The sequence below is a fragment of the Nomascus leucogenys genome, chromosome 6 (genome assembly GCF_006542625.1).
Source record: "Nomascus leucogenys isolate Asia chromosome 6, Asia_NLE_v1, whole genome shotgun sequence".
NCBI lineage: Eukaryota > Metazoa > Chordata > Mammalia > Primates > Hylobatidae > Nomascus > Nomascus leucogenys.
In genome coordinates, this window is record NC_044386.1 from 43,138,975 (window position 1) to 43,162,624 (window position 23,650).

Sequence of the window (23,650 nt, forward strand, 5' to 3'; positions counted from 1 at the left end):
CCAGCACACAACGTGACTTTTGACATCATCCAGATGCTTGAACCAACCTCAGTCCTGAGGCAGAATTTCCCGTGGCATCTGATACACAGCCTGGATTTGGAGCACTCACTGGGATTAGATGCCATGGGAATATTGTGTTTAGAAACTCTGAAACAGACAGGCTTCAACAAAGCAGACCTAAGCAACACGTAGCGTCTGAACTTCTTTATCAGCTTCCATTCCAGCCCACGAGGACAAAGGCGTCACAGATATATCCACTGTGGCTAACCTGTCCTCAGCAGGGAGCTTCCCCAGTACTACTCTCCCCTCTGTTCTGAGCCACTTGCTCCTTTGCAATGTTTCCACTCCTGTCCCACTCCCTAATAGATGATTGTCCTCTCTGCCCAGCCCTAGTTCTGATATTTGAGTTGTCTGTGATCTGGGTAGTACTTAGGAGGTAGAACCAAAGCCTTGTTGATCGGATTGGGAGTTTCTAACTTCCTATTAAAGGCACTGATTAAGCATCTTATATATAAAGTAAGATTATGATCCAGTAAGACAGATTCACAAGTAGCACAGGAAGAATTGGTTCTAGTACACTTCATGCTTAGGACAGGAAATCCAGAAAAAAATTCTGTGGTACGTTAAGTGTGTACTCTAAGTTTCATTTCCATGTGAAAAACTGTAGTTAGCTAAAAAGTACATCCATGAAGAATCCTGATTAAACTTGTTTAATCCTGTTAAACTAGCTACTAGCTAAATAATCATTTCACAACAACTCAAGAACTCTGTAAAAGCATTTCCAATGAATATTTTATTCAGAAAAAAAACCACAAAAGATAAGGCAGAAACAAAATCCCAGTCACTTGCAGTATCTGTCAGCTTTCAATTTGGTTCTCCTGTTTAAACAAAGAAAAATAGTAAAACTAATCTATGTAAAACATGCCACATGTATTCAACTGCTACTAAATATAAAAAGCTTTAAAACTGTGTGTTCAATTTTGGTTATTATATTACACAACACATATATTAAAATATGTATGCTTTTAAATTTGGTTTCTATAAAAAATGATTCTAATCTTATAAAAGTTATTTCCTAATATTCAATAAATGTTGCTAAGGCTTTTTCAATCCAAATAGCAATTTTAATTATTCCAGAATTTAGGGTGCTTTAAATTTCCATTTAACAGGGTGAGAATGCTGTATTATTACAAGTGATAAAGTTACAGGACATAGAGCTTATTCCGTTTTAGAGTCCACATCCTGAGTAATTTTATGTCCTCTTCTTGATTTCTTACAACTAGATACATATTCATTTGCTCAGCTGGAAAAAATTCTTAACATTATTTACTGACTTTAGGTATGAACTCTACCAGCTAGTTAACAGGAATATGTAATTAAACATTGCCTTATCAAGTAATTAAAAAAAAGGGTAAGAGTAACTTTGCAACATAGGACTTGAATGAGCGGCTGGTGATTATCAAAATCTGGCACTTAAGTCATTTATACTTGTACACCCACAGCTAAACGTCTCTACCTGTTTTTCTATGTTGCAAATCTAGGACCTTACTTATCTACATAGGAAGAGTAATAAATATTAATAATGTGCTATGATAAACATCCTGCACTCTTCCAAATCTTAAAACTGCTTCAATTTCACTTGTTTAGCTTTTATACTTAGTTTTTTAGTTGATCTATGCTTATTTTAAGGAACCTGAACTACTCTAACAGAATCCATATAATTTTTATATTAGTCAAACTGCTTCTTTCCAACTCTGGTTCTAATAGTTATAAAAAGATAATGATAAATTCATGAAGTAGATACAGTCAAACCTGAATTTCTTAAAGTATATACTTATAATCGGTTATAATTTTTAGATATTCTTTCTTGACGGTCTTTTCCCAAACTCATGATGTCCTCTCTAGGTAATATTGCCACACTTACAAATTAGAAATAAAGACAAAAATGTGAAAACTACAGTAATTTAAGAGAATACAGGTTTTCTACATGCCATTTCTATTGGCTACTGAAGATAGTGGAAATAAGTAAATAAATAGCTACCTGTCCAGAAGCGTCTCATGCAAAAATCCATCTTTCTGAGCCTTTTTAAGAATTTCACTGTCTTCTTTACTTATTTTAAGTTTGTGGTCTTGGAAGCTCTGAAATTTCTTTCTGCAAAGAAAATGTCTTCATTGAAAAATACCTCAAACTCTGATTATACATATTTACGATTAAATTTATAAATACTGTTAATTTTTCACTTATTAAAAAGTCTAATTGTAGGCCAGGTGCAGTGGCTCACACCTGCAATCTCAGCACTTTGGGAGGCCAAGGTAGGCGGATCACTCGAGGTCAGGAGTTCGAGAACAGCCTGGCCAACATGGTGAAACCCGTCTCTACTAAAAATACAAAAATTAGCCGAGCATAGTGGCATGCGCCTGTAGTCCCAGCTACTCGGGAGGCTGAGGCAGGAGAATCACATGAACCTGGGAGGCGGAGGTTGCGATGAGCTGAGATTGGGCACTGCACTCCAGTCTGTGGGACAGAGCGAGACTCCTTCTTGGGGAAGAAAAAAAAAGTCTAATTGTACTTTTTTCAATAAGTTGGAGCTTTTGAACAACAAAGATGACCTTCATGACCTCTCAAGAGGAGGGCCACTCATTGACTGGTTAGCACAAGGCCCCACTTCTATTAGGGCATGCTGGCTGGAGTCCCCTTTGTCCTGGCCATAGCACAGCCTTTGACTGGCATCACGCCCTTCTATGAATGAATAGAGAGACTGACTAACCCGAGTGACTAGCTTTGGGAGCTGGTAGGATGATTAGGAAAACTGAACCCTCAAGAAAAGAAAAGCATTTAGCTCAGTGCTCTGTCTTAGAGACTACATTGTGTTGCCTCTTCTTGTCTATCAGTTTTCATTTTTTCAGACAGGGTCTTGCTCTGTCGCCCAGGCTGGAATGCAGTGGTGATCAGAGCTCACTGCAGCCTTGAACTCCTGGGCTCAAACAATCCTGTCTCAGCCTCCTGAGTAGCTGGGCCGACAGGCATGCACCACCATCCCCAGCTAATTAGGTAATTATTTTTAAAGCACTTTGAGAAGCACTTCACTGCCAAATCTGTAGGTCTAAAAGGAAAAGCATACATACACATAATTGATTTCACATTGTTTTACATTTCCTTTGTCTTCTTCTGGAATGTCATCTTTTTTCTTGATTTCTCTTTCAGCACAAGATCTAATCTAGATATTGGAAAAGGGAATCCAATGGGTTATATGTTTATCTTCCACCTTCCCCACTTTACGTATCACATAAGAACATTCAAGATGATTTCTTATGCAGAAGAAAAAATTAACTGAGCAACTATATTCAGAAAAAGACAGGTTCTGGCTATGTGTTTTTACTTCATATATATATCTATATGAGTAAGTGCCATCACATGCTTCCTCCACAGCCCTTGTGTCAGAAACGCTACAGACAAATTATTTCAGAAGTATTTTACACATCAGATCCTGCTAGGCAATAAAGCAATCATTAACTAATTTTTGTCCTCCAAGTGAATACACTAGGATCAAATTATTCCTATTAGACAAGTGTTCATTTGATCACATTGAAAGCTTAATAGCTATTTTACATTGCACAGACTATTACAAAGTATTAAAACTTAACATTAAACAACTTGTTTTTTTTTTTTTTTTTTTTGAGACGGAGTCTCGCTCTTTCACCCAGGCTGGAGTGCAGTGGTAAATCTCGGCTCCTGCAGGCTCCGCCCCCCGGGATTCAGCCATTCTCCTGCCTCAGCCTCCCGTAAACAACTTGTTTTTAATTAATTGGAACCCACCTCTTTTACTAGCTTCTTATATCCTCCTAAGTTTAGATAGATGTTTACTATCATATGTCATAAGTTAATTGATCTGCATTCAACAATTAGGATCACCCACAGAACAGGCAATTGGCAATGGTAAGGACTCATGTCTCCTAAGGGATCTCTGTGGCCAGAGTCCAGTTCCAGGGCTGCATAGAAAGTGATGACAAATAACGTGTTTGTGCCAATGACATCTTTGTGACAGTTTGATTAGAGGGGTCCCAGACCTGAAAACATTCCCTGCTAGGGTCTGTAACACAATGCTACCTTTAGTAAGAGGGATCTGTGTTTGGTCAAAAGTGAAAGGCGAAGAGTAAAAAGCTACTTAGTAAGAGGATCTGTGTTCTGGTCATAAAGGTGAAGGGCTAAAGGTAACACAATGCTACTTTAGTAAGAGGGATCTGTGTTCTGGTAGATAAGGCAAGGTCATAAAGGTGAAGGGCTGAGAGAGATTTGAAGAGCCTACAATTAAATGGTACGAGAAGGGTCCTAAATAATCACTGTTCAGAGCTTCCAAGTACTTGACTAACCAAAGACACCCAGAAAACTTTGTATTTCGTCTGAAAATTGCTTTAGTGAAAAATGCAATCATTGTGTATCTTTGTTCTTTGTATAAGTGCAAAGCACTGCACATATATTTGCAATTGTTGCCTTCAGTAACACTTTTGTGATGATATCCTGCTGAAAAATAATTTAAACATGATACATAAAATATAAATAAATAAAATGAAAGTAAGTCTCAAACCCATCTGCATTTCCCCATGACCTGTTTCCGGAGAAGGAATGTGCTATGAAATACTGAGAGTGGCCTCTGGAGTCAGCTGGGCCTGGGTACACATCCTGTTTTACCACACCTTGAAATCACTGTGATTTCCATGAATGACTGACAAAAACCACGAGGATGTAAGGAGGGTCAGAGGCTGTCTTCCTGTCTGTAAGGCTGAGCTCACATGCACCTCACAGGAGCATTATGGAAATTCAAGATTACAACGCATGTGCCAGCTGCATGCAATGAAAAAATATAGCATTTCACTTCTCTAAGAAAATACTTACATTTTAGATTGAAATTGTTTGAGCTTTAGATTTGAAATTATCTGAAATCAAGAATATTCTAAAAGAAAATCAAACATATGACCGGAAATCTAACATGAAGAACATACAAGATTTGATAGATGCTTTTAAATTACACTGGTAGAGAAAAATGTAACACAAATTTTTATGTTCTAATTATAAGAACGAAGGACATTTTAGAAAAGGCATTTGCCCCCTCTCTTAGAGCCTTCCACTCTGGCCCCCACAATGCCTTACAGAGCAAATCTGGGTCAGACTGGATGCAACCTGTGATTCCCAACAGAGACAAACAAAGCAAGGTTTGGGATGCTCAGTACTGGGACGGAATGCCAAGAAACAGAAAAACCATGTGTCAAGAAGGGGGAATTATTCTTTAGACACATCCTGGTATATGTTTATCATTAAAGATCAGTGCCTTTGCTCAGTTCTGGGATGGAATGCCAAGACACAGAAAAGCCATGTGTCAACAATACAGGAATTATTCTTTAGACACATCCTGGTATATGTTTATCATTAAAGATCAGTGGCTTTTGTGAATCTAAAAAATTAAGCCTTAAATGTTTTCATCAAATTCCAGTTAACTACCTGATTTATCTAGGTTATATTAACAGTATTATTTAGAATTTCACCTTGATATGAAGATGTCTGTGTAACTTTTATAATGATGTAAAACAAAGAGTAGGATTAGGGAGGGCACAGGCCACTGGTGCAATGGATAACACGTCTGACTATGGATGAGGGAATTTAGCCTGGAATAAGGAATTTTTATTTCCAGCTTAGTGATGCACACGAATTTTAAAAATAAAATAAAAATAATGTTTTATGTGATTCATGTTTCTCCTAATGCAAAGAAGACAGGTACTATTAATAAAAATATTTTTAAAATGTAAGGTCTAAGGCCCCAGAAGTTCTGATTTTTTATGTTTCATAGAGTGATTATCATCACAGAAGCTCAAGCATTACATAAATACAAATGCGTATACCCCTGACCTGGTAATTCTGCTTCTGGAAATTTATCTTCAGGTCCACCTGCACATCTACAAATTGATGCATATTCAATGTTATGTACTGCAGCACTGTTTATAAGAGCAAAAGACTGGAAACAGCCTAAATTTCCATCTATAAGAGACTAAATAAAGGTACATCCCTGAAATGGAATATTATGTGGTTGTTAAAAAAGAGAAAGAGAGGAAAAGCAAGAAAAAGAGAAAACTTTCTAAATTTAAATTAATAGTAGAAAACTCTCCAAGATACAATTTTAAGGAAAAAAAAATCAAAGTCGAGAAGAACATAGAGGAGGCTACCTTTAGTGTAAAATAGTTGAAAATTATAAATATGTTCATATGTTTATAAAGAAATTTTAGGAGGCTATAAAAAAAGGGAAAGAGGAACAGGAGCTGGGACACAGGTGAGTAAGACGCATGGCAGGCATATGTCTTCACATGTTTTTATTTGAAAATGTTGGACCACGTGTACATGTTATCTATTTTAAAAATTAGATTTTAAAATACAAGCAAGAAAACAAGAACATGAAAGCCTAAAAACAGCATGTGGAACTACCAGAAAAAGATACTAATCCATGGAGATAATGGCAAGGTAGCTCCTAGATGCACTCATTTCTCTACCACATTGTATAAACGAGCCATCAACTATAGGATTTATAATTAAAAATGAGTCTATTTGAAACACCACATTATAAAAAGCTATTAACTAAATCTTTAAAGTGACAGTAAATGATGACTTAACATTTTAAAGAGATACAGTCACATCGCATGTGTGAATGCAGTCATTGGTATAAAATGTCATCGTTACCTTGAGTTACCTTTCTTCTCCTGCTGTTTCACTTTTTGCTTCTATGTCCCCTGCTTCATTGCATCTAATAAAGCAGCTATTTGAGGCCAACAAAGCCATTTTCCCCTAAGTGAAACAAAATAACAAAATAGCCATGAGGATACTTCTTGTAGAAGAAACACTGTGTTTAGACTGAATTAATTTTTCCTCCCTGATTTAAAAATCACAGAAAATAACTTAGAGAAAAACCTGAAAAATATAATACAAGAACATATAGAAAAGGAAACCAAAATCACCTTTCATTTTACTATTCAGATTACCACAATAAACATTTGTAGTGTATCTTCCTAGTAGGACTAAATTCTAATTAGATAAGGTAAGATTGCTTCCTTTCTAAAAGATCTACTGAAGATAAAACTGATTTAGTTCAGTTTGAAAAATTAACTTTAAAGACAAGAACATAATTATGAATGCATACTTTATTCAAATATTAGCATTGTAAGTAAAATTTATTTTCTTCACAATTAGAAAACACGAAAAGGTATATACAATCCTTTGGTGTTTCGAATTTAAGAATCAATGTCTGAGGGACTTTTGTGTGTGAAAATAAATATTCATATACTTTTTTAGTTGCTTAATGTTTGATGTATTACACTGCTTTCTATTAAACAAAACTTTAAAAACTGATTTTCTTGTGTATCTAAATCTGGGTTATAAATTTGGTTAGCTTAACTCCCTTAACAAATATAATGTTTATTTATAACTTGTATTTGGTTGATCTTTTTTGGAAAACTTGGAATACCATAACACTTAGACAAAATATTTATAAATACAATGATTACAAAATATGTTAACCTTATATCACATCCAGTTAAAAACGTGCTGATAACATGGATTTAATTTCTTAGTCAAGTCACAAGGGCTGGGTGGTCTCTCATCTGGATGGCTCCTGGTGAGCCCTGGAACATGGCGGTGTGGTCCAAGGCGATTTAAACCTGTGCCACAGATTATTCAGCTGAGTCCTTTTTGCAATAGAGTTTTAAGACCCTCTTTCATTTAAATTTAAAATTTTTGAAACTTAGTGTCCTTCCTAAAAATAAAATGAAATGAACTTTCCTAAGTGTTGTATTATTAGTACTATCTAAGTCATCATCCTGGCCTTATGAAATATTGGCATTTTCTACTGGTGTAACTTTTATTAGAAGTATCTCATCATAACTAGTAGGATCATCTCAAAGGGGTTGCAACAGATTAGCAGGTAATGAAATCAATGTAGTGTTTCCTGAATGGTATTGGGTGGGTAGGGGGGGAAAGGAATATACACAGACACACAGAGGAAGGGGTAAAAGAGAATAAGAAATATCAAGGTGCATAACACATGGATAAGTATTGTTAAGTACAACTCTTGCTTCAGTTATACATGTGTGTGTGCTGGGCTGCAATGTAAAAATGCATTTCTCAATGGATTGGGTCAAAATAGTTTTCAAGTCACGGACTTAAGATTTTATCGTAGGGGATGAGGAAATCAGTCTAAGTGATTACCTCTTTCTGGTGGGATGTTTGTTTAATCTGTCATCTTAGAAAACACTGCTGAGTTCCTATTTTCAGTTCATTATTGTATACTACCAAAGCTGCTACTCAAAGGCTGAGCTTATCTTCTATTTGTTCTGCGTGGTGCCCAGTAGTCCTTACTGTTTTTGATATAGTTATCTACTTTTTAAAGACTATTTAGCACTCACATATTTTTGTTCAATCTTTACTTCTCACACAAACAGAAAAAGGAAATTATGTATTCTGTATCAACAAAGATTTAACAAAACATCCGTATACTACAACTGTCTACTTACTAAAATTAAGAATTAGTATATTATCTTTTTTCTTCTTATATTAAAACTATCTTTTCATACACTATTTTAAGCTTATGAACTGAAAGTCTTTCAGTTAATTTACTTCAATGAACTATTATTATGTATTTTACATACAAATTGTCACAACTTGGTCTTAGCTAGCTCCACTGTTCGCTGACAGTCTCTAATGTTTCTGAAAGCATCCATGATTTCTACTACAAAGAAGATATTTAGGGACTATTCTGTTTTCCTACTCTGAGACCTAAAATTGACAGGTTCTTTAATGGAAATGAGATCCATATCTAGGCACTAAGGGTATACAGAAATAATTGTGGGCAAAAGTACTAATGCTATTTTTGTTGCACTGTATTTGAGATCTCTTTAAAGCTCTATGTTCTTATTGATTTATTCCAATTTAATGTATTCTACTATTGCATCCTACTTTTTCTTTTTAAATAGATTATGATTGACTGTTACAGACTTTCTGTTAAACTGACAGGAAGTTTTTATACACAATAACAGCACTTACATTTTGAAAGACTCTTTCCCACTGTTCTATTGGTCCAATTGCATCTAAATGCCCAACAAGTTCATCTGAATTTATACCAAGATATTGTCCATAGCCAGATTTCAGGGCGATTCTGTACATTAATAAGATAGATAAAAGTTAAAAACTGAGAGAAAATTAATTACAGAACATCAAAACAGGACATGTGTATGTGTGTGGGTGTGTACATATCTAAAATTTCAGACTGGACATATTCCAAGTGTTCAAAAGATGCATGTGGCTGAGTGGTGACTCACTCCTATAATCTCTGTGCTTTGGGAAGCCAATGGGAGAATTGCTTGAGGCAAGAAATTCAAGATCAGCCTGGACAACATAGTGAGACCCCATCTCTACAAAAAAACTTAAAAAATTAGCTGGGCATGGTGGTGTGAGCATGTAATACCAGCTACTTGGGAGGCTGATGCAGGAGGACTGCTTGAGCCCAGAAATTTGAGGTTATAGTGAACTATGATCACACCACTGCCCTCCAGCCTGGGTGACAGAGTGAGACTCTGTGCCTTCAAAAAAAAAAAAAAGCTACATGTGACTAGTTGTTGCCATATTGGACAGTGCAGTTTTAAATTTAGTTTTATATTTTGCTTTTTTAATATAAACATTGTACCTTATATATTACATAACATATATTTTCAAAATTCATCATTCTTCAATTATACCTCTTTAAAGTTCAATAATAAATTACTAAAACTTACTTTTTCTCTTATCATAAATAGTTCTATTTACATCTATTCTGTACATAAAACTGATTTATCCTTAGAGAAAATTCCTAGAAATAATTGGATCAAAGGGTATAAACTATAAAGTTCTTATGTCATCAAACTGTTTTCCAGAAAATGCTGCTTCCATTTACATTCTTACCTCAAATTAACAGAGTATGTTTTGTATCATGGATTTTTTTTAAACATTATGACTCTAAAAAAAATACTTGAAAACCTGATATGGAAAAAAACAGTATCCTATTAATTTGCATTTTAGTAGTTAACTAGAATAACAATTGTTTTTCTTTTCCTTTCCTTTTTAGTTTTTAGATTATCTGATAATGTCCCTTGTCCATTTTTCTATTGAGATCTGACTGTTCACAATTTTTCTACTGGGGTCTTCAGTGCTATGAATTCTATACAAGATACACATGAAGAGTAAGAACTCACTGCCTATTAAGATTGTTGCAAATATTTTCCTCATTTGTCAGTTAATTTTCTTTATAATCCTTTTTGTTTATAATTGTAAAGCAGTTTAAAACGACTGAATTTTTTCTTCCTCTGCTTTTATTCTTTGTCTTTCACCATATTTATCAGACTTTCAAAGAAAGTACAGAAGTAATCATCTAAATGTGATTTTTTAAAATTATGATTTCTAATCTTTTACCTTACCGAGAATCTCCTGGGATGCCAGAACTGACTTTTACTCCTTTATATGTTAATGATTATATAACAGAAATCATTATCATGTTGATGTAACCAATTACTAAAATACGTAAATTCACTTTCAGTATCTTTTTCCCAAAGAATCATTCTATACTTCTGCACAAGGTGAGAATAAAAAAGGTTGCTTTATAAAACGACTGTAAAAATAGTGAGTAAAAATATTCTTTTGGTCGTTATGATGCTGTAACATTCTCTGCTGGTTTCAACAATATTCCTTTTTGTAGTCTTCCTGTTTGTCTTTAGACTTCCAAACAGTGAGTTTAAATATCATAGCAACAGTGAACTAGGTTTTGTACTATTTGATTTTTTAATCTAACTTATTTGGTGTGTGAAATTATTAATCTTCATTTTTTAACTTACATATCTTTTTTCCAGCCTAGCATTATATATTGACAGGAAATCCACTACAAGTGATCACAAAATCTACTTTTCAAAAAAGATATTTCGTTTTTTATATCAAAATTACCCTGTGGGCTTAAGTAAGACAGATATTAAAATTTTAAATGAATACAATTAAATTTTTAAAATAACTGGTTACTAGTTATATTACAACATAAGGCCACCTGGAATCAGATAATTTGACAGCCATAAACTGCTCTGGAGGACTCATCAACTATTGGAGAAAAAATATCTGAAAATAAAATTGACATTTGCTATAAATATAAAGAGATTATTTTGCTTTAAAAAATGTGGCTATTTTCTTCTGCAATTAAATGTAAGAATATTCAGATATACTGATGTCACTGTAATACTGTAACTTTGGAATCAAGATCTATTTTTACCTTCTTTTAACTACAGTGCTAATTTTATATACTGAGTAACACAGGGTGATATAATGCTTATATAGTAACTTTCGAGATAGCTTCTCCTTATGTTATAAAATACAGTCATAAATACGCACTTATTTAAAAAGCTAAATGCTTTCATTTATTCAAGGGATGGCCTTGCTAACCAAACGATGCTGCTTTTTATCTTCTAATTACTTCGTATCTCATTAGTGCTTCCTCTAATGGGCTAAAGAAAATGAGGAAACTTCAAATTGTTAAATGCACCCAGGTGAGTTTTGGTAATAGGTCTGAATAAAAAAGAAATTCAAACATTTTTGACTCAAATAGGTTTTCTTTTTTCTTTCCACTTACTATTTTAATTATTCATGCTGTTTTGATTTCCAAAGATACTCTTCTGGAACTATACGGAATGTTTTCAAATGCTTATATTAGAAAGAGGGACTTGCCAATGGCTGGTAAATATTAAGGAATTAAAAAAAAATGGAAGAGTCAAATGCAATGCTTCCATTCCTTTGGAAAATGTTTGAGACTAGTTAGAGTTTGGCCTAAGTGAATGAATGTCCTAAAATCTACACTTGTGGCAGCCTCTTCCCTTCCAGACACAAACCTTCTTTTTGTGGAGCTCCCAGGGTAAAAAGACCATTGTCAAGTGCATGTATATAGGTTCCCTCATCCATTTCAATGGCTATGGTTCCTGAAATTTCTCCAAAGTTTATTACTGTCCACCAGGTTCCCAAAAAATAAAATTGATATTTCAACTTTATATTTTAGTTTTGACACAGAGTTCTTTGTTATTATAACTTAGTTTTAAAAACTTTTTATTTTGCAGTTGTAAGAAGTAATACAAAGATCTCACATATTCTTTACTCACTTTGTCTCAATGATGACATCTTGCATAAGTATCATACACTGTTAGAATCAGGAAACTGACATTGATATAATCCATGAAGCTTATTCAGATTTCACCAGTTTTACATGTACTTGTTTGCATGTATGTGCACAGATTCATGCGACTACCAGCACAGTCAGGATTAGGTTTTTAAAACACAAAATAGCAACATACAGCCAGGCATGGGGGTGCATGCCTGTAATCCCAGCTACTCGGGGAGGTGGGAAAGAGGATCACTTGAGCCCAGGAGTTCAAGGTTATAGTGAGCTATGATCATGCCACTGCACTCCAGCCTGAGTGACACAGCAAGGTCCTGTCTCAAATAAAGACCAAAACAAAACAAAAGGCAACATGTGAAGGTACAAAGTGATATACAGAGAACAGTCTCTCTCATGATACACCCCAGCCATCTATTCATGCCTGCTTTCCAGAGGCAATGCCTATCATAATATTTCTGAAAAACGCCTCCACAGGAAGACTTTCTAGCATAGTAATCTTTTTTTTTTTTTTTGAGATGGAGTCTCGCTGTGTCGCCCAGGCTGGAGTGCAGTGATGTGATCTTGGCTCACTGCGACCTCTCCCTCCCAGGTTCAAACAATTCTCTGCCTCAGCTTCCCGAGTAGCTGGGGTTACAGGCGCCTGCCACCATGCCCGAATAATTTTTTGTATATTTTTAGTAGAGACGGGGTTTCACCACATTGGCCAGGCTGGTCTTGAACTCCTGACCTCGTGATCCACCTGCCTCTGCCTCCCAAAGGGCTGGGATTACAGGTGTGAGCCACCGCACCCGGCCAGTAATCTTAACTATGATTTTAGATTGAAAGCAAAGCGAGCAGAATCTATGTCTATGTATACTAATTTCCAATTTGCCAATAGAAATGTTAGACTCTAGCAACAATTATTTTAGCAGTTGTTATAAAAGTTTATATCTTAATGTTAAAAAATATCCTCAAACCTCCTCCTAAATTGTACTTTAACTAGAGTAGAAATGAGTCAATCATTAACTGGATATGACATATTAAGGAATTCTTGTTAATTTTACAAGGTCTGATAATGACATAGTATAATGTATAAAAATAAAGAACAAAACAGGTGATGAGAGAAAGACATACCACTTTAAGAAATGTACATTTATGTACTTATGGGTAAAATGACATAATATCTGTGATTTTACTTAAAATTTTCTAGGAAAAATTGTGTGTGGGTGTGTATGTAAATGCAATGAGATTGGCAAAATATTGATAATTAATGCTGGGGCCTGGGCACATGGGGGATTCATTATATTCTATGTATGGAATAGTTTGGATATTTCCATAATAAAAAGGTTTTAAAGATTCAGTTAATTCCACTGCACAAAATTTTCCATTCAACTAAACATTTCATGCTTTTCATAATCAATTTTAAAATACATAAAATTTTAGCTAAAATGAAGTTGGACCCTTATCTAACACCAAATACAAAAAGTAACTTAAAATAGACCAAAGACCTAAATATAAGAGCTAAAGTTAGAAAACTTTTAGAAGAAAATGGGAAAAGCTTCACGACAATGAATTTGGCAATGATTTCTTGTACAGAACATCAAAGGCACAGGCAACGAAAGAAAACAGACAAACTGGACTTCATCAGAATTAAAAACTTTTGTGCATTAAGAACCACTGTCAACAGAGTAAAAGGCAACCCAGAGAATGGAGAAAATATTTGTAAACTACATACATTATAAGGAATTAATATCCAGACTATATAGAGAACTCCGAAAAGACAAATACCACAATTCAAAACTGGGCAAAGGATATACACGGACATTGCTCCAAAGATGATATACAAATGACCAATAAGCACTTGAAAAGACACTCAACACCACTAGTCACTAGGGAAATATAAATCAAAACCATAATGCAATACCACTTCACACCCATTAGAATAGCTACTATCAAAACAAACAAACAAAAAAACAGAAACAAAGAAAACCAAATGTTGGGCAGGATGTGGAGAAACTGAAACCCTCTGAAATGCTGGTGGGAAGGTAAAATGGTGCACGTATTTAAATGCCACTGAAGTGTACACGTAAAAATAGAAAAACTGGCAAATTATATATTTTGTATATTTTACCTCCACACACACACAAAACCAATGGAGAAAAAGAAAATTAATCAAAGTTAAAATTTCAGCTAAAGATGATTAGAAGCAATAAAACTAATGACAATTTAGATGATTGAGTTATAGCTACAATTGTTTTCAGTAAAAGAAATAATGCTTTATTCAGAATCATTATCAACAGTGTTATGGCTAGCAAGTCTTTCTTATACATGTAATAGTTAATAACTTTAAATTAGTTTTATTTTGTATGTTCTATGCCACGTTCACCAAGTACACTTAATATTAAAATAAAATCATTGAAATATAATATCTCATTAATGCTTTGCAAATGAAGAAGAAATTTCTGGCAGACAAGCTCCTCAAAATTTTCACACTCTGTCCAAGTAGGGAAATGATACAATAACATTACTTATAATATTGTCAACTGAAAAAATTACTTTGAGCAGATGCCAGTATTTTTTCTCAATGAGATTTCAAAGAATAAAGCTAAACACAGTATCATCAAGAATTAAATGTGAGCATTCTGCCTATTTCCTGCAAGTGGCCTATATTCAACCTTTGGAGGTATGCTTATATGTTTAACGACTAAAGTAACATAACATAATACTTAACGGTGCCACTCTGGGGTTTTAGCTGTGAAAAAGCAGTGGATCCTAAGAACAGTAGGCACTGAAGTTCCCTGTCTTTACATCAGGTTACAGCTCAAGCTGTGTATATGCTGCAGATGCCCAAGCTGAATTTAAGAGAATCCACTCTAAAATATTACTTGCTATTTAGACGCATGATTAAAGTTATTTCCTTTTAAACCTTAGGCACATGGCCAAATATTCCTGCTGTGTTGTCTCACAATGCATAACAAAGTTTTTCACATATTTTCACATAGTTTAGAATGTTTATATATGTCTGGCATGCCTGTAATCCCAGCACTTTGAGAGGTGGAAGCAGGAGAATCACTTAAGCCCAGGAGTTCAAAATCAGCCTAGGCAACAAAAGGAGATCCCCATCACTACAAAAAAATTAAGAAATTAGCTGGGTATGGTGGTACGAGCCTGTGGTCCCAGCTACTCGGGAGTCTGAGGTGAGAGGATTGCTTGAGCCTACGAGGTCGAGGGTGCACTGAGCCATGATCACGTCACTGCACTCCAGCCTGAGCAACAAAGCAAGAGCCTGTCTCAAAAAAAAAAAAAAAATGTCCCGATGCACCAGTGTCATGGCTGATAAGATACTACCAGGGCACCCTCATTCTAGCATCAAGGCTGTGTGACAGCTCACCTCACCTTCTGACTAACCCAGTGCTTCTGTGCTAAGGGCCCCCTTAAATCTCTACCTTCATTATGTGCTTGGCACAAAGGAATGATATATCTTAGATTTGGAAATGGAATTTTCTTCCCCAATCTTACTGTAGTCTAAGTACCCTTCACAGACTATTAACCCATAGCTTACTTAGCTTTAGTTCCTGGGTAAATAAAATATGTGTTTTGCAAACTACAATGTTGTAAGTTCAATTGCTTCTGAATCTAGCAGAGCTCAGTGAAACTCTTTGCTTACAGACATGCTCATTTTTATTAATGTCACACATGGTTTTCTCCATGTGAAAGACAGAATTTCTTTCATCCTATTTACCAATCCCTTCAGATCCTTGTGAGGAACCAACAGAACAGCTTTAAAAATTTAAAAGGTTTTTTCTTTCCCTTCACAAATAGGCACATGCTTACTTATATGGCAAGTTTAGAAAATTCACAATGCAAAAGAAGGTGGAAGGACAAAGAGAAAAAGATGCAGAAGGACTTCCTCTTCCAGCCAAGATGGACTTGCCTTTCCACCATGACCAACCAGAAAACTGAAATTGGATAGGATATTTGAGAAAACTGTTTTCAGGGATTGGAACACAGGCAGAACAGGACTGTGATATTTGACAACAGGAAAACACAGGAGGCAAATCTCACACACACTTCTATTTTCTGTCCAATGGCAGTTTCTTGACCACACAGAGAGAGGTAGAGACTCCAAAAATGGGGCAATGTCACTGTCACTAAGCTGAGAGTCTTGCAGTGCTAACATGTTGGGAGTTTAGAGAATAAGGTACTGGAGAAGAGGGAACTACATACAGGTGAGGCCTCAAAAGAGTATGCAAAAGTTCTCTGCAGGTCTGGGGCCAAGGGCTGGGGGGAGTACATACAGTAGGCAGGCTCCACAAGGCCTCTGCAGAGTGGCTGGCACTTCTGAGGGCTGACTGGAGATGCCAGAGATCACACAAATTTGGGACACAGCAGAGTGGAGAGAACTCACCAAGTAGACCTAGAACATGTGGCTGAGGCCCATGAGGATGAACCTTTCCTAGAGTAAGAGTCACTGTCTAAGTCTATGGGCAAAACCCTAACAAGTAAGCACAAACTAACAAAGGCCCAGGCTTGACAGGAGCAAAAGGGTGGTCAAATAATTTAATTAGGCATCAAGACATTTAACAGAAATAAAGGTTAAAATGTTATGAAAATGAAAGACTGAATTTATAAGGAAGACTTAACAATCCCAAATGTGTACACATGACAGCTTCATAATACTTTAAGCAAAAACTGCTCAAGTGGACAGATCTAGAATTACAGCTGGAGATTTTAACATAACTCTCAATACATTTTAGGATGAGTAAAAAATCAGTAAGGACACAGAAGATGTGCATAGTCACAAGCTCCACCAGTTGATCTAACTGACATCTAAAGAACACTGAACCGCTGGGTGCCGCGGCTCGCGCCCGTAATCCCAGCACTTTGGGAGGCTGAGGTGGGTGGATCGCCTGAGGTCAGGAGTTTGAGACCAGCTTGGCCAATGTGGTGAAACCCCGTCTCTATTAAAAATATAAAAAAAATTAGCCAGGCGTGGTGGCAGGTGCCTGTAATTCCAGCTCCTCTGGAGGCTGAGGCAGGACAATCACTTGAACCTGGGAGGCAGAGGCTGCAGTGAGCCGAGATCGCGCCACTGCACTCCAGCCTGCTGGGCAACAGAGCGAGACTTCATCTCCAAAAAAAAAAAAAAACCAAAAAAACCCTTAACCAACATCTGCAGAATACACATTCTTTGCAAGTGTACATGGAAATTCACTAAGAAAGTATGTTCTCCAACTATACTATAAATGAATTAGAAATCATCAACAATAACATACCTATAATAACTCTATGTAGTAGAAATTAAAAACAATACACTTTTAAATAACTCAAGTGTCCATGAAAAGAAAAATCACAAGGAAAACTAGATGATATTTTGAATGGAATGAAAATGAAAACAAAATGTGTTGACTATAACTACAACTAAAGTGGAATAAAGAGATCTAACTCCCTTCTTAAGAAGCAATAAAACAAGAGCAAAGTAAACCAAAAATAAGTTAAAGGGAGGAAAAAAAAAAGATTGAAATAAATTAAATAGAAAATGAAAAAAAGAGAAAATAATACTGAAATAGGCATGTTCAACCTGAGGGCTGCATGTGGCCCAGGCCAGCTTTGAATGCAGCCCAACACAAATACATAAGCTTTCTTGAAACATTATGAGATTTTTTTGCTTTTTTTTTTTTTTTTGGCTCATCAGCTTATCGTTAGTGTATTCCATGTGTGGCCCAAGACAATTCTTCTCCTTCCATTGTGGCCCAGGGAAGCTAAAACATTGAATACCCCTGTACTAAAAGATCATTAATGATCTAAAATAAATGATCTTATAAAGATAAACCTCCAGCTAGACTGACTGATCCAGGAAAAAATAGAAAAAACACAAATTACCAATATGAAGAGATTGCAATACAGATTAGATTCTACAGACATTAAAAGGATATTAAAGGAATATTCTGAACAATTTTATGCCAATAAATCCAACAACTTGGATGAAATGAAATTTTCCTAAAAGACACAAATTACCAAAACTGACAACAGAAAAATCTGAAAATATCTCTTAAAAATTCTTAATTTTCCCACAAAAAACTAAAACCAAACCAAACAAAACCCTCTAGGTTCAGATGACTTCACTGGTAAATCCTATCAAACACAAAAGGAAGAAATCATACCCATCTTACACAGCTACTTCCAAAAACATGGAAGGAGACAGCACTTCCTATCTAATTTTATGACACCCAATATCACCTTGACACCAAAATCAAATAAAGCCATTACAAGAAAAGGATACAAAAGTCCAATCTCTCCCATCAACACCAATATGGAAATCTTAAAAAAAAAAAAAAAAACACCTAGAAATCAAATCTAGCAATACCCCAAAGGATAACACACTACAACCAAGTGGGGTTTATCTCAGGGATGTAAAGTTAGTTTAAAAGTTGAAATGAAACCAATGTAATTCATTGACAGAATGAAGAAAGTTGTATGATCATCTCAACAGATACAGAAAGAGGCATTTGACAGCATTAAACATCGTTATGATAAAAATTCCCAAGAAACAAAGTTTAAAAGGAATGTCCTCATTTTGATAAAGGTTTTCTCTGCAGATCCTACAGACATCATACCATATGGTGGACTACTGAAAGCTTTCTGCCTAAGCTTGGGAACAATGCAATTATGCCCATTCTCATGACTTCTGTTCAACACGATGGAAGTCCTGGACAGTATAATAAACCAATAAAAAGCAAGACAAGACATAAGGATTAGAAAGAAAGAAGTAAAACGATAGTCACAGGAAACATAATTGCAAATTTCTTAGTTTTCTATATAAACAAACCACTAGAAGTAATAAGTGAAACAGACTTATCAGACTACAAAGTCACTACACAAAAATCAATTGTATATCTACATACTGACAGCAAACAACTGGAAAATCAAATTCAAAAGTTCTATTGACAGTAGTGTAAAATTATAAAATACTTAAGAATAAATGTTTAAACAGGCATGCAAGACTGCTACATTGAAAATTATGAAATATTGAGGCCCAATATTAAGATGTTGATTCTACCCCAAATGATCCGGACTCAATACAATTCTCTGAGAAAATCCAACAGGCTTCACTGTAGAAATTAATAAATTAATAGTTAATAAGTACAAAGTTGGAGGACTCACACTTCCTGATCTCAAGACTTCATGAAATTATAGCAATCAAGAGAAATATACCAACAGAAAAACAGACAATCAATAGAACAGAGTCCAGAAATAGACCAATACATAGAAAGTTAATTGATTTTTTATGAAGATACCAAACTGGATTAATGCAAAAAGAAAACACCAGTGGTGCTGGCACAAATGGCTATCAAGATGTTAAAAAAAAAAAAAGTAAATCTTGAAACTGAACTTACATCATGCCAAAAATTAATTTGAGATTAATGACAGATTTAATGTAAAAACTAAAACTATGATGCCTCTAAAAGACAATGTAGAATATTTTCCTGACTTTGGGGTAAGCAAAGATCTCTTAGATCAAAGAGATAAGGCAGTAACCATAAAACAAAAAAAAATAAACTAAGCTTTATAAAAATTAAAAGCTTCTGACCATCCTGGTTAACACGGTGAAACCCCGTGGCTACTAAAAACACAAAAAATTAGCTGGGCATGGTGGCGGGTGCCTGTAGTCCCAGCTACTTGGGAGGCTGAGGCAGGAGAATGGCGTGAACCCAGGAGATGGAGCTTGCAGTGAACCAAGGTCACGCCACTGCCCTCCAGCCTGGGCGACAGAGCGAGACTCCATCTAAAAAAAAAAAAAAAAAAGCTGTCCATCCAAAAACCACCATTAAGAAAGAGAAAAGGTAAAACTCAGACTGGGAGAAAAGACTGATAAGACCATCAACTCTTGGCAAAGATGTAACTGGAGCACTAATTCATTCTTGGTGGGAGGGTAAAATGGCACAACCACTATAGAAAATTTTTGGCAGTTTCTTATATAGTTAAACATTCACCTATCCTTTGACACAGCAATTCCACATCTACATATCTACCCTAGATATTTACCCTAATTTTAGAATTGTTGATTTGCCATTTCAAAAGCAATGATTCTTCCAGAACATTAGCTTTATACCATTCCATATTTTATATATTTTTTAAGCTACCATAATTTATGAAGATTCAAAATGCAACTTGCCAAGTTTTGAAAGAGAAAAAAAAAAGTATGGAAACAACTAAACGGAAAATAGGCTGGTTAAGTGTGTTTGGGTCAGTTTATTTCTAGTATCATTTACAGGCTACCCTGATATTGTATTTAAAATTTTCATTCATTTCAGAGTTCACAAAATAATTTTTCCTGTGAAGATACTTCGTTTAAGAGACAACTGACTTCTACAACTAAAATGTATACATGTTCAAAGAAAATAACTTGTAAAATATATTTGGTTGAATAACATTAAGCCTTTAAAATTATGTATCAGAATCTCCCGCTATTAAGCAGTCTAATGGTGCCTACTAAGTCAGAGAGTTGTAATTCTTCTCTCCTGTGCTCTGTTCTGATAATGAAGTAAAGGCATCAGTAGCATCAACTGTGCTAAAGAATAAATGGAATTTACAACTGTAGGTAATATTTAAGCACTTTAAGACAAATATGAATACATCATAAATTTCGAACTAGGAAAATATTTTCAATGAGATCTCAATAAATGTTAACTTTTTTCAGAATAGAGCACTGAAAACTGACTCACCAACAATATCAAGCTGGGTTTCTTCACCTTCTCTTTTTCTCTTATCTTTGCTCTTTTTCTTCTTACTACAGGACATAATTTATATAGATGAGTTTAGGTATATTGATTTGTATGATAAATAAATATCATAAGATTGAAACGTGGAAGTCTTTTAAGCTGTTTCATTTATAAATTATTGATTTAGGAAGACTTACATTGCTACACCCTCTTAAATACAGTACTGAGAAGTTGCTTCAGGCTTTGTACATATTATGTTAAAGTTCAAAGCAGATTGTAGAGCCACACTGCCAGATTTTAAATCCTGATTCTGTCACTTCTTAGCTCTGTGATTTTTGGAAAACGTACTGAATCTGTGAGTCAGTTTCCCCACTTAAAAAATTAGGATAATAACTTAACTCTTAAGGCTATTGTGAGGATTAAGAGGTAATATGTATCTTCACACATTGCTGGTGGAAATGTAAAATGGTGCAGCATCTACAGGAAACAGTTTGGGGTTCCTCAAAAAGTCAAAGAGTTACCATATGACCCAGCAATTTTACTCCTAAGTATGTACACCCAAGGGAAATGAAAACATACACCCACAAAAATACTTACATAAGAATATTCACACTAGCATTAGTCACAATAGTCAAAAACGGGAAACAACCTAAATGTTCATTAACTGATGAATGGATGAATAAAATGTGACATCCATACAATGAAATACTATGCAGCCATGAAAAGTAACAAGTGCTACAACAATGATGGACCTCAAGAATGTTATAAGTGAAAGAAGCCAGATACAAAAGGCCACATGTTGCATGATTTCTTAGGAAATATTCAGAATAGGCAATTTCACATAGATAGCAGACTAGTGGTTGCCAAGGACTAGGAGAGGGGGAGGATGGGATGTGACTGCTCTAATGGGTAGGAAGAGATTTCCTTCTGAGATGATGAAAATGCTGAGCAACTAGACAGTGGTGAACCTCTTGAATATATACTAAAAACCACTGACCGTACAAAAGGGTGAATTTTATAATTATGAATTACATCTCAATAAAAAAATAAAAAACCAAGAGCGATTTGAAAAAAGTTAATGTGCAAAGTGCCTACAACAATTTCTTGGCACATCGAAAGTGCTATATAAGCATTAATTATGATTATTACGATAATCTTAAGACACTCTTGTCTGCATTTTCATCATAAAGTTTTCAGAAGATAACTCACCACTCCTCACAGGAAATTCACAGAGTAAAAATCTCACATTCATTCAGGATATACCTGATATTTATTCTGGCATCTTCATGAGGCCAGACTCCTCGAGAGGGTTCTCAAGTGCAGTGGCTTCGGCTCACTCCTTGATACTTTCTTTCCATCTCGCCTAAAAATATCAAAACCTCTGTTTATCACGGAGACCAGGAGGAAATGCTCAATATTTGTATGTACAATCAACCTCAGGCAAATCTGCCAGTTAAAAAAGAAGTGGGGATATGAGCGCACAGGTTATTTTTCTCCTAAAGAGCTAATAAATTACCCCTACGACCTCCTCCTCGTATTTGGCTAAATTTATTTACTGCATATATGTTCTCTCATTTAATCCTCAGTCTTCTAAAGGTATAACAAATGGTCTGAAAGCATAAATGTGTAAACGGAGGTTCAAAGATATTTGATCTCTTAATGAGTAAATGGAAGTTCAGACATATTAACCAATTTGCCACAAATTACAAAATCAGTAAATGACAGAGTGTAGGTTCGAGCACATATCCCTATCAAAGCCCATATACACCTCAGCCACTGTGTGATTCATCCTGATTTCACTCTACATATTAGCTTAGAAAAAATTAATCAATAATTTTTCCAGGAAGAGACAATTGGAGAAAAGAATAATCCCTAATAAAGGAAGTTACTGTCATGAACTACGAGATCAGACTAACGCAGACCCACCAGGCAGAGACTGGAGAGATGCCTCAGGGGACCCAAACTCTTGGGACCCGCCCGTCTATCCTGTTTCCAGGGTCGTCCGCGCGGGAGGCTGTCCCTCTCTGCACAGGCACCAGAAACCGCGGTCCGGCCTCCGTCCAGCCCGGACAGGGGCCAGGGCGAAGCCTGGGAGGCCACAAAGCTGGCTCTCCGCGCCACGGCTTCCACCGGACTCGCGGGGGTGGAGTGCGTCCGAAAAGAACGGAGGAGGCTCCCGCTGGAGCTGCAGGACCCACCTCTTTGAAGGCCTTGGTTCCCTTGAGCACGGGCTTGGTAGACTTCACATAAGAGTACTCGGCCATGGCTCCGGGAGACTTCTGCGCAGAGAGGCTGAAGCCGGCTCAGGACGAGTATGTGACCCGGAGCAGCACCAGGGCGAGGAGGAACAGAAGTGGAGGGGAAGTAAACACTCCCTGACATGCTACGTCTGTCCAGAACCCGCCTTCGTCTTCACCCAAACGCTGAATGGCTGAGATTTCCACTTCCGGGTTTCTGCCGGCGGAGTGTGGGGGGAGCTACGGCGGCCGCAGAGGGCCGAAAGGTGTCCGCACGCAGCTGCTCCCTAGCACCCTCCCGAGGAGCCCCTGAGGATTCATGCCTCCCAGAGGTGGGGAAAGCCCGCCCGAGGCGCCGGTGCTAAAAGTGGCGGGACTGCCTGGCGCGCTGTGGAACGGCCTCCCGCTAGAGCTGCCGGCTGGCGACGGTCCCCGCGGGGGCGGGAAGCGGCTCAGGCTGCCCTCGCCGGCCTGCGGCGGCGCGGCTGGAAGCGCG

General features: G+C 36.3%; 1 pseudogene; it reads right to left on the reverse strand.

The window, feature by feature from the left end:
* Positions 1 to 835: 835 nt before the first annotated feature.
* LOC100599466 lies at positions 836 to 20,996 on the reverse strand (annotated as a pseudogene).
* Positions 20,997 to 23,650: the final 2,654 nt, after the last annotated feature.